A 10677-nucleotide genomic window follows, 5' to 3' on the forward strand; every position below is an offset into this window, starting at 1 on the left:
CAGTGGTCATATTGAATGCCGCTGGATATATCAGCATTTGGCAACCTAACCCAGAGAAGCAGGAAATATGAAGCCACCGAATACCAATTAACTTCGTAGTTGCACGGTTCACATTCCATCATTTCTGAATATGCGAGGACAGTCCTCTTATTGTGCTTTTAATTCTTTTATTTGTTTCATTTTCAGCAAATATACTGGTTTTTTTAAATTAAGCTTCTTTTTATACAGAGTTACAGATTATATTAATTTTATATAGAATATATTTAAGAAAGATATTTAATTTTTTGCTAGTTAAGTATTGATCGATTAAGTTACTGTACCTTTGTTCCGATAAATGCGTGCCATTTCCTCGAATCTAATATCATAGCAAATGCCAATACCTATTTTGCAGCCCTTCACATCGAACGTCGTTAGGGAGTTACCAGGACTGAGTGAATCACTCTCTCGGAAAGTAATCTTATTAGGAATGTCGATGTCGAATAGATGTACCTAATAACATAAAAATGTGGTCGCTAATTCTATTGCTGCAACTTTTGTAATTTAATATCAAAGTTACCAACTCCTAAACTTTAATTATTTTTTATTTAATAACTGACAGCGTTTTTATCACTTTCTTTTATTAAAAAATCTTATCATTTAATAATGTTTAAAAAGGAGAAAAAATAAGTATAATAATATTTTAAGTATGTGAAAAATTTATACAACAACAAACACATTACAACAAAAATGGGCGTTTCCCGTATCATAACGTATTTTATAAACCGTAAATTATAGAATTGGTTATAGTATACGTATGTACATATGTATATTCCTAAATTATTCCTAGATAGAGTCACTTTCTTCACCCCAATATTTTCAAATTCAAAGCCATAAAGGAATATATTACTTACCTTTCGGTGTTTTGCTATCAAAGTTCCATCGGGACCCCAAATAGTACAGGTATTGTACAATTTAGCGCCCTCTATTTCAGGCATCGTACCACCAACTACATAGATGTTGTTTTCTTTAGCTGCGTTCGATGAAGCAACGCTCGTTTCACCATCAGGAATACTCTCGGCGTATTTTGGAAAGTACTCTGCATTGCAATATTTCAATTAATGAAGAATAACTGTCTTTTGTTCCAACCATAAATTAAATTGAAATGTTTGTCAGTTTTTTATTTTTTAAATTATTAAAATAACTAAGTTTTATATTTCGACTTAATTAAATATGCAATTACTTAGCTAATAGTATATATAATAAATTGTTTCTACAGGTTCAAAATGAAAAATGAATATTTAGAAATATTTAATTACGACAATGCTATTTGTGTTAGCATCAGTGGCTTGTTACTCAACGACTTTGCTAGTACTTTTTGAAACATAAAGTTAGTTTTCAATTAACACTTATACTAGAGGCGGAATTATAAATGCAAAATAATTGATAATACTAATTTATAAGTACCTAATTATTAGTATCTTAAAAAATATATTTATACAAAAATCACGATAATCATGAAAATGGGGAAATCCTATATTCTCGAATCAATTCACAATTTATTTTGTATATTAATTAGATTCCGCGCTCATCAGTACGTACTCACTGGCGACATCGAGAAAATGTATCGGCAATTCCTCGTACGACCAGAGGATCGGAAATATCAAAGGATATTATGGCGCAGCGCGAGTGGAGAAACAGAAACATATGAGCTTAACACCGTAATACTCTTATCATAGAAATAGAAGCAGTCCTCAATTCCCGCCCGCTAACTCCTATCTCCACCGATCCAAATGATCTCCTAGCCCTCACTCCCGGACATTTCCTCATTGGCGATTCATTAATGTGCTTACGTGATCGAGATTTCAGAGACATTCCATCGAACCGACTCTCCAAATGGCAGCATATCCAACAGCTTAAACAACATTTTTGGAACCGCTGGCATAAGGAGTATTTGAACGAGCTAACCAACCGCAATAAATGGAGCAAGGGTGGACACAGCATCCAAAAGGGCACAATCGTCATCCTCAGAGAGGACAACGTTCCCTCCATGCATTGGCTTCTGGGCCGAGTTATCAAGGTTCATCCAGGCGCCGATGGTGTCATCCGGACAGCTACAGTTCAGACGGCAAAGAGCATTTTGGATCGGGGCGTCAAAAGGCTTGTCCCACTGCCAATTCAACCCGATCTCGAGAAACCCGAACAACTAGCCATCGAGACGAAATAAGATGGGAACCTCAACCACACCTCGCTAGTTTGATCGGTACCCTCTCAACGGGGGGAGAATGTTACGCCATGCGGCTTACCATAGGTCATATTCTTAACTATCGATCGCGGCACTATAATGTCGCAGACGGATCGTCGCGTCTGCCCGGCAAACAAACATTGTAGTGGCAAGCGCATGGTTCATTAAGCAGGGCGACTTCCAGAAACGTCGACTCGTGGCCCGTATTTTACCTCGCTGTAAAAGAATGTGGCGTGATCCGAACGTAGTGGGGGTCGCCTTCCAGAAAAAACGAAAAAAATCGAAAGGCGTTCAGAACTTTTCGAGAAGTCGAACCGTCAACACATGTGGTATGTCGCGCATTACTTATCAACCAAAACGCAGTTACATTTTTTTTGTTCCATTTATATCTTTCTAGTTAATAAGTTGTTGAAATAAACATTAATTTATTTGTGTTAATTCTGTGGAATTTCATTGAACTACCCTTATTATCATAATCGAAATAAGGGGATCGATCAGTTCGTGGCGTCGATTATTTAATCGTAATGGGAACTTACAACTCTCGTTGACGTGCTATCTCGCGATCGCGTCTCTCCGCGAACGGTCGAAACAAAATGATTCACTAAAAACTGTCCTGAATTCCTAAGAATTTATTTACCGAAAAACTGACAAAGTGTTTATTTAAAAAATGAGGTTGAAGGTAGTCCTTTTCTTTCATTTCATTCATTTTCATTTTCTTTCTTAAGTATGGCTAACACAATATCTAATCAATTAAAATTTTATATTTTCACGTGAAAAGTTTCTTTAGATAATTATTATCAACATGATGACTCACTCTTACGGATTAATACGTGTCTGTAGGGCAATCCGGTGGACTTGATCGGCTTTTTACTTCGAAAGTTGAGTAATCGGTGTCGCTTTCTTACGCATCTTTGAACTGTATAAATGTTTTAAAATTGTTTGATCCAGAATGTACCACACCGGACAATCAAGAAGGCAGGTGCCTTGACTACAGAAAATGTAAACCTCTGCAAGAAATATGGCAGATACAGTACCGTACAGCCACCGATTTTTATAGACGATCAGTGTGCAGATACCAGGGCAATGTTACGATCGTTTGCTGTCCGAACGATCCAAACAAAGAGAAGAGAGAAATTTTAATAAAAACTGTGTATAAGTATAAGGCTTTGCGACCACCATACTGTGGTTTTAGCAACGTCTCTCATACCAGGGTGGTCGATGGTAAACCAGCTGAACTTGGTACGTTTTATGTCTTTCTTTCCGATTAATAATAAGCCATTTACTGCAAAGAATGAACTTTAAAGGCATTAAACAGCACATCAATGTACATTTCAATTAGACTAAATAATAATGCTATGATTTTATCGGTAGTAACTTTACTTATTAACTTGAATTATTTCTTTCTTTTACTTCATGTTAGGAAGAGTATCTTTTTGCTTGAAATAAAAAATTGATATAGGAGTAATAATATGGATAGAGATCAAAAACTGTTAGGGCAGAAATTACACGTTTGAACTTTATAGTTCAGTATAGTTCAAATAGAAATTATATAGAATTATTTAATAATTTGTATTCCACTGGAATAAAAATTTAATTTCTGTCTTTATCAAATCTCTATTTCAGAGTATTTGTACGTATGTACTTATCGTCTGCTGTATGATCGAATATCGAATAGGTAATAATCGTTGTTACCCGTTATGTGAGAAAAAATTATGTATATTCACAACTATGACTATTGCATTTTAGGCGCTTGGCCATGGATCGCTGCATTAGGTTTTCGTAATCCCCGAAACCCAGACAAACCACTATGGAAGTGCGGAGGTTCCCTGATATCGGCTAGGCATGTTTTGACCGCAGCACATTGTGCACATATGGATGGAATAGAAAACATACACAATCATAATATTGTCATTCTTAGATTGGTGGAGGAGGTGCCATTTTCGAGTAAGTCCTCAAATATATATATATATATATATGCTATTGAGTATTACTGAAGTATCATATCCTGAAATTTCTTACTGTACACATATATTGTGTCATAAAGCGTGTATAATTCTTTCTCATACTTTTGGTCATTCGTTTCCTGCATTTTCATTTATTTTTTTATTTTTCAGGGTACGTATATCCCATTTGTACGAAAGAGCCCCTACGAAAGAGCAACTTCGTCGGCTATAACCCCCTTGTTGCTGGATGGGGAGCATTAAGATATAGTAAGTGATATCAATTTTATAATAAAATTAAATAGTTCCAGTCTTAAATATCTTTCTTATTTTCTTCGTAGGACGACCACGACGTAATGCATTAATGGAAGTACAAATGCCAGTGATTAAGAACGCCGAATGCAAAATAGCTTATTCCAAATTTCCTAATGCACCTGATATCACTGATGGTATAATATGCGCCGAACATGCTCAGGGTGGAGAGGATTCTTGTACGGTAATTAAGTTACAGAGTTACTACAAACTATACGGTATCTGAAGACACGTCGATTCGAATTAACATCAAATCGACGTCTTAAACATTAAAAATAATAGATAAACACAATTTAATAGTTTTGCCCACTTCTCACACCTCGTTATGGTATTTAATCTAATTTCCTTCTAATCTTAGTTTTGCTCAAAATACATATAACATGTACGTTATAAATTGGAGTATTTCAATACACAAATCAATAGAAGATTATTACTGTATATAAGTATAATTTCAATACAATTCGATCGATATATTTCAGTATCTTTGATTAAAAATTTAACGATCCTTTCAGGCTGACCGCGGCGGACCACTGCTGATACAACATGAATTAACCTCGTATTTAATAGGTATTGTGTCTTATGCTTATAAGTGCGGCACAGCTGGGTATCCCAGCGTTTACACTAGGGTCACATCGTACCTTGACTTCATTCTCCAAGCGATGCAATAATATGATATTACTGTTCCATAAATATCATTGTGTAAAAAACGTAAAGTTGGATTTTCTTATTGTGGAGATAAGAAACAGCTCAAATTTACATTGTTTTGTACGTTACAAATTATAGGCTTAAAATGTACGAAATGTAACTTTGAAACGACACTAATTTTTTACGCACGATAAACCTCCACGACTTAGGTATGTAAAGATGATAAACGTGTATTAATTCTATTAATTTGGTAATAATAAACCAACTTTCTGAGAAGTTCTGTAAATTTCGTTTCTGTTGTATCAAGAGAATAATGGAATATTCCACTTAGATCGTATACTTCTTGTACGTACGTACAAAATTTTCCGGCTAATCTAAAACACTTCATAAGATAGAGAGCTTCTGGAAATTCGGACACAGAGAGTGCATAAAATACAAGATAAGTCTCGTGTCTTTCAAAATTATTTTTTATTCGCTAAAAACGTCCTGTGTACTCATGCAATCACATGCAACCTCGAAACTTCACTTATTTTTTATCACTTTCCAATTCAATACACAGTTTCAGCATTTTTGACTATATGTAAGAGAAATTTCCATTCAGCCAAAGGTGTACTTACAGATTATAGATTCCTATACGACTCTCAGTAAAAATTTATCCGCACTCCAGATAGTTAAAACTTCTGTCGACCGTATTGATCCATCTGCACTCTTCGTATGACGTCAATATCTGTTCAGTGCTGCTGCGCAGGTTTCTTTGTGTTACGTCAATTCGTTTGTGACCGTTGCGCGAGTAATGGCGCTTTGCAATGGTGATTTGCAGGAAAACAGTGCAGGATGCTGTGATTCGTTTCTTGTGGTCGGAGGTTATGTTTGATGCCTATATTTATCAAAGATTTAATGCACATTATGGAGAAAGTGTTTTGTCACGAAGTGTGTTTGAATGGGCACAAAAGTTCAAAGAAGATCGCACGAGTGTTATGAAAAAACAGCTGGACGCCCGTCCACATCCACGATGACAACATTGAACGTGCTCATGAACTTATGCTCTATGGAATAGACGAGTGACACTGGATAATGTGGCAAATCATTTGCAAATCAGCCACGGCTCTGCTTATGCAATAGTGCACGACAGATTTGGATTTTAAAAAGTTTGTGCGAGATGGATGCCGAAAAAGCTGATGAAAAGGTGAAGACGACGATGCATTCGTGGTTCGCAGCTCAGCCCAAAACATTTTTTAATGAGAAAATACAAAGGTCCTTCGGCAAATGGACAAAGTGTATACAGAAATCGAGTGATTATGTCAAAAAATGATGTATGTCTTTTTTGACAATTGCTTAAAATAAATTCTACACCGACAGAGCGGGTAACTTTTTACTCACCCTCGTAAGACACTTAAATTTCCAATCTATTATGATGAATAAAAGAGCTTATACTATTAAATCTAATTGTATTTTGTTGCATGAGAGTACACGTGTATGTGATGTACATTACCTTTATATCCCCTTGAACGCTTCAATATTGCGCATATATACTATATTTTGTACAGCTTCTATAAAATTTCGTATGTTTGTTTAGGCTGTTAATCTAGAGGCTGGAGTACAAAGAAGTGGCACAATGATGTGGGCTGATGACATTTATAATTATCAAGGAATCACCCCTACATTCGCTCAGGTATATATCGTTGACTATAACGTATTTAACATATATGATTGTTAGAATATTAATAATTAATTTTTAATTCTATCAGAATTTTAATGAAACTGTCCCTTGGGAAGGAAGAACTGATACCTTGATATCACGGTTTGTACATCCTATATATACGACAAATTTTAGAACATTATATAACGAAGAACCAGATCGTCGTGGCCATGTGATGTGAATAAAAGGACTTGAATTTGATGATATTTTTATAATGTTAGATAACATAACTAAGTATCTTCACAGTAAGATAGGATGACATGGTTTACATGATCTTAATGTTGTTCACTCGAGTGATGATATTATAAGGAAAAGCGTAATATCACAGGTAGGATGATTCATAATTTAGAACTACTAACTCATGTATGTATTAAAAATTAAAGAAATATATTAAATTTTATAGGATATTTATGTTTAGTAACCAGTAATTCAGAGATTGGTATTCATGGTTACTATAACGAGGCTGTAGAAACGCACCCTTTCTTCTTTGCAAATGGTCCTGTATTTATGTCTAAGCCGAAACTGGAACCTCTGAATAATTTAGATTTATTCTTGTTATTTTCTAAAATACTTATCTACAGTATACCATAAGGAATGATACCGTATCGCACCTAATCAAGTGCCTTAAGAAACATCAACAGGATATCACAGTAAGTAATCCCTTATCGACAGAAGTGTAAGTAAAAGTTATGTGTCATTGTTATACACAATTATGTGTTAGTGTTATACACAGTTATTTATCATTTTCTATTAATTCAGTTGTAGCCACTACAATATCTATGACACTGGTAGTAATTATAAGAACAATAATGATGTTCTATAAGAGGAAATGATGATTAGGAACAAAAACTTACAGGTAAGTCAAAGTATATGTTATTTGCCATTTGAAAAGAAAGTTACTAACTTGGAATTTTTTGATAAATAATAATTGTGCAAAATATATTGGATTTCAAATTTGTCAAAAATTGAAATTTAAGAAGCATTGTAATAATATAACATTAATATTTTGATTTTTCAGGAGATATCATGCGGTGGATGGATAATATGTAAAAAATATTAAGCAGTATATGAATTTTCATATTGCGTAGAGATAACAAAATGAATTTTAAAAAATGTCGACACGGTAATAAGAAATAGCATCGTGACAAAGAATATATAAAGACAGTTTCATTTTTTATAAATAAAAATTTGTTGTTCCAGATTTTGAAATACAGTGAAACGTTTAATTAGTATCTTAATATCTTTAAATAATTATTATTTTAGAATCAATTGTAATTGTATCATACGTACTTTTGAATTCGTGCAAGAACATATGTAATTTTGAAGTAGTTATTATTAGGAAACTGTTAGACGCGAACAGTATGCGAAAAGTTAGTATGCAGTGTAATAATTATCAATCAAAACACAAGAATTAAATTCTTGAGGAAAAAATTTCCGGAATTTCTTATTTACATGATTATAAAGAAATCCATAATAAAAAGGAGCTGCTTTCTAATACTTCGCTTCCTTGTAATGCCTACGTTAACAATAACGAGGTTCGACTTTTTGTTTTTAGAGGGATACTGGAAAATTTGAAAGTACAGTACCATTGGGAAGAAAATCACGATATTGAAAACGATATTTGCAAGTAAATTTCCAAAAAATCTGTTTTCAAATTTTCGCTTTCTATTTCACATTAAAAGAAAGGGAGGGCTGCCTTCTTTTTCTGCAAGACAAAACAAACATTCTGAATCTCGTATCAATGAATGATGTCAATAAGTTATTTTTCTTTTCAGATTGAACAATATTCCAGATTTATTCATAATTTCATACTACGCGAAGAATAGACTTTCATAGGTATATAAAGGAAATATTAAGTATAGGAAAACTCTTTTTCGTTGTAGGTGACATATGCTTCACGGTTGAACACATGTATTTTTGAACACATATAAATGAAAAAGTACTCTTATGGAGAAAAAGAATTGATACCTTCGATTGACATTAGATAATGTATATAAACTTATGAACAATCACTATCACTATCAGTTTGTATTTTAGGTGCACACGCAGATTTGTTGGAGTTCTTATAAAATGTACTTCCTGTACGAACGTTTTATTCTTCCAAATTTTACGATACTATGTCTCATATGATAACTATATGGATTAAACGTAATATAAATGATCCGAAAATAGACTCGAACGACATTAATTGTCTTTCTATTTATACCAATATCGAAAATACAAGTAAAGCTGGAGCAATAGTATGCAAGAATGGACTATTTATTATTTTAAACCAAATCATAGCATATTCAGAATGCACAGTATTATCATGAAATGTAAATGAATCAGTTGTAAACGAACGATTTTACTGTAAAATCGTTGCCGCCTTTTTTTCATCTGAAATATAGCAGCAATGAGTACATTCTTTTAATATATAATAAAACGAGATATCTTTATAAAGTTACATATGTCATCACTGGTAACTGTTATCTCGTATGACGCCAAATATACCGTTAGTATGGAATGATATTTTTATGAAGATATACTTTAATGATAGATTTTATGAATGAAACGTTATATAAGAAAAATTATCTCTTGTTATTCTATGAAGTGTAGTAGCTAATGAAGATTAATTTTACGAAGTATTAGAGCAAAAGAGAATTAAAAAATTAAAAAGATCTAAATAAGATTGTTCGTGTGGCTTAATTATCTCAATTCTGGTACACCACTTGTTACATTCTAACTAATTAGCGCTAAACAATAACTTGCAAATATTAAAGATATTAACACCTAAAGGTTTTCAGGAAATTTTATAATATTTGATTATTGTATATCTAGTCATTGATTGATAAAATTTCTTGTATAAGCATAGATCGAGGTTGACGTCATACGCAGATTGCATATCATTGACAGGTATCGTTTTAATTTATTTTATGGCTAGAATCGTTTGAATATTATACGAATAATTATTTCCATTCGAACGATTAATAAATCACGTACCTATAAAAGATATATTACGAAAAAGAGGTGACGAAACAAAAAAATATTGGAAATTCCGTTGTCATTAGATCAATTACTTTTGCAATGATTTTTATTTCCATGTAATTACATATGAAATGGGTAATTCATTAACATCTCCTCGAATCGAATATAATTCGTTACACTTCACAACGATTCAAATAATGGACGGGAAATATATAATAACTTTCCTGTCCTTGCGTTAAAATAGTACTGTACAAATCAGATGATACAACCTAACCCCAACCTAACCCCAAAAAACCCAATTACATCCACATTGCATGACAGCACACTTGCAATGGATTTTTGTGATTTCAATGTCACAGACAATGACACAACTAATCAGAACACGTTCGAGGCTATAGACATTGAAATTACCGCGTGTTTAATACGTTTAAAGCATAAATCTAAATTTCACGCGATTATTTCTTTGTACATTGTGAAACTCTTAAATTATCTTAATCGAATAAATAATCCTAATGTAATAAAACATCTTGAAATAGACCTAGATATCTGAAACAGAAACTCGAAGGATAAGAAATCCTAAAAGGTACTAATCCTAAAATAACAAACTCCTAAATAATAAACAAGTGATAAAACCTGTTATAAATAATAAACCTTACCTGGAATAATCAAATCCTAACTAATCGAAAATAAAATAAGGCAAGCAATTCTTAATCTTTCAAGTAATTTTTCCGAAAACACAGAAAGATAGAGAAATTAAAAAGACGCAGCACAAATTGCAGCACAATGAAAGTTTCGGAGCGATGAATACGATCGTATTAAACTAAATAATTTTCAAAAGTGAAATTACACTGAAACGTATATCGATGATATTTGTCATTTCTACGATCTGTTTCGCT

General features: G+C 33.1%; 1 long non-coding RNA gene across 1 annotated transcript; it reads right to left on the reverse strand.

The window, feature by feature from the left end:
* Positions 1 to 386: 386 nt before the first annotated feature.
* On the reverse strand, positions 387 to 5812 carry LOC126877914 (uncharacterized). The gene is made up of 3 exons (XR_007695446.1): positions 5736 to 5812; positions 891 to 1075; positions 387 to 489 (listed from the first exon to the last, which is right to left on the reverse strand). It is a non-coding gene; the product is annotated as an uncharacterized LOC126877914 (long non-coding RNA).
* Between the last annotated feature and the right edge of the window lie 4865 nt (positions 5813 to 10677).

The sequence above is a fragment of the Bombus huntii genome, unplaced genomic scaffold, assembly GCF_024542735.1.
Source record: "Bombus huntii isolate Logan2020A unplaced genomic scaffold, iyBomHunt1.1 ctg00000283.1, whole genome shotgun sequence".
NCBI classification, from domain to species: domain Eukaryota; kingdom Metazoa; phylum Arthropoda; class Insecta; order Hymenoptera; family Apidae; genus Bombus; species Bombus huntii.